Raw genomic sequence first — 2500 nt, 5'->3', positions numbered from 1 at the left:
AAAGGATAAGCGGCACCGTCATTGGATGTACATAGCTGTCAATCACATCCTACTGTAAGTACACTGTAAAACAATGCAAGCCAGTAACATGTAAAAAAGTAAGTTGCCCTGCTGCCTGAAGTTTGTAAGTTAACTCAACTCGAGACTTAACTCAATTCGATGCTTTCTCGAGTTAACTTACAAACTTGAAGCAGCAGGGCAACCCACTTTTTACATTTAATTGGCTGTATTTTTTCACAGTGTAGTCACAGTTCCTATGAGGCCCTATAAAGACATCCATAAAGGCTTATATTGTATCTAAGCAGAACCAAATGTAATTCAAAGTTTTTAATACAGAAATTTCATTCAGAATCTTGACTAAAATGGTTCTGACAGAAGTAAGCCTTATAAAGGAATTATTAGCCTTTAAAAATGTGATTATAGAGTCCAATGCATACAAGCTTCATGGACAGTGCTACTCCAGCACTGCTCCTTTCAGCATGCTGGCACAACACACAGAAACCTAGTCTGTCCCATGCTGAGACAGTAAAAATCCTGCCACATGTGCCATGTAAATCACTGAGTAGCTAATCTACCTCAGCTTGAGTGCACGTTACTCTGATTCAGAGCTGCTTGGATGAAGTTTGTGGCAGGATATTTACTTTCTTAACCAACGACTAAAACCTCTCACTAAAACCATACTTGGTATACCTTACACACAGAGATGAGAAGACAACTGAGTGAGAACACACCAGTGCACAAACCCAACACAACACAAACCCACCCATACACTGTAAAACATTGCATCCAGTCAAATGTAAAAAAAAAAAAAGTTGCCCTGCCGCATTAAGTTTGTAAGTTAACTCGAGTTGACTAAAGTCTCCAGTTGAGTTAACTTACAAACTTAAAGGGACACTGTTCCATTTTTGGACATAAGCTCATATTACACCTTCCTTTTGATTAAATAATAGGGTTTTACCATTCTCCTGTGCTTTCAACCGTTCTCTATTTACGGCAGTGCAAATTTTACCTCCAAGCTAGCAGTTAACATTGAGTCCTATGAGACCAGTTAGCTGCCAGCTGGTCTCATAGGACTCAATGTTAACTGCTATCTTGGAGGTAAAATTTGCACTGCCATACCCAGAAAAGGGTTGAAAGTACAAGAGAACGGTAAAACCCTATTATTTAACTCAAGGGGATGTGTAAAATAAGCGTATTTCCAAAAATGGGACACTATCACTTTAAGGGAGCAGGGGAACTTACTTTTTAAAGTTTAACTGGCGGCAATGTTTTACAGTACACATGCACACCCAGCAGGCAAGTGATGTCATTAAGCCTTAACACACAGCAAGTCAGGTGATTGGTGATTGGTGCTCCTCAACACCACAGCAAGCCAGATGATTGGTGATTGGTGTTGTCACGTATTAGGCCTTCAATCAATCCCATTGCTTAGTGTAGCAACCAATTCGATTATACAGTAGCTGATGACATGTGTGTGTGCGAGTGTGTGTGTGTTTATGTGTGTGTGTGTGTGTGTGTGCGTGCATGCGTGTGTGCAGGTGTGCAGGTGTGCATGTGTGTGTGTGTGTGTGTGTGTGTGTGTGTGTGTGTGTGTGTGTGTGTGTGTGTGTGTGTGTGTGTGTGTGTGTGTGTGTGTGTGTGTGTGTGTCTGTGTCTGTGTCTGTATATGTGTGTGTGCATGAGTCTATACTTTAGGGCCTTGAAGCAATGAAAGAGTAATGTTCAAAACAGCAGAGCTCTTGTCATGCAACATAACACAGAAGTCAAGGGAATATTTTAAAGCTGTAAAGCAGAGAGAAAACATACATTGCACACAAGCAAGCAAAAGTATTGTGATTGTGTGTGTCTATGTGTGTGTCTATGTGTGTGCGTGCATGCGTGCATTCCTGTGTCCATGTGTGTGTGTGTGTGTGTGTGTGTGTGTGTGTGTGTGTGTGTGTTTGTGTGTGTGCATGCATGCCTGCGTGCGTGCGTTCGTGTTAGAAGGTTAGCGTGGAGCGCAGCTCTTCTTACCCACAGTAGGGGGCGCCAGGTGAGTCAGCAGCTGTAGCTACTGCCAACTACATGTTACCCTCTCGACAGCCAACCCAACAGCCAACACAAACACAAGAGTCAGAGAACTGGGACAACAACAGCTGAAAGCCTGTGTGTGTGTGTGTGTGTGTGTGTGTGTGTGTGTGTGTGTGTGTGTGTGTGTGTGTGTGTGTGTGTGTGTGTGTGTGTGTGTGTGTGTGTGTGTGTGTGTGTGTGTGTGTGTGTGTGTGTGTGTGTGTGTGTGTGTGTGTGTGAATTTCATGGGGAGAACGGTGTGTGTCATTCTCCAAAATTAAACAGTACAAATACCTGCAGGACATTTTTTGTCACTGAACAACTAAAATATACATTGATAAATTCACAAAAAATGTGAAGTGTGGTTAGAAAGTGACTTTGTTGGTCTTTGCATGTCCCTTGAGACATACTATAATGCTTTTGAGTGTTTAACGTAACATAGTAGAGTAGT

General features: G+C 42.2%; 1 protein-coding gene across 1 annotated transcript in view; it reads right to left on the bottom strand.

The window, feature by feature from the left end:
• LOC134464050 (dedicator of cytokinesis protein 9-like) overlaps positions 1 to 2500 on the bottom strand; it is a 147064-nt gene that overhangs the window by 35378 nt on the left and 109186 nt on the right. The window lies entirely within an intron of this gene.

This window comes from Engraulis encrasicolus, chromosome 15 (assembly GCF_034702125.1).
Source record: "Engraulis encrasicolus isolate BLACKSEA-1 chromosome 15, IST_EnEncr_1.0, whole genome shotgun sequence".
Lineage (NCBI taxonomy): Eukaryota > Metazoa > Chordata > Actinopteri > Clupeiformes > Engraulidae > Engraulis > Engraulis encrasicolus.
Note: the sequence above shows the minus strand (reverse complement) of the source record. Positions and strands in the feature narration are given on the sequence as shown.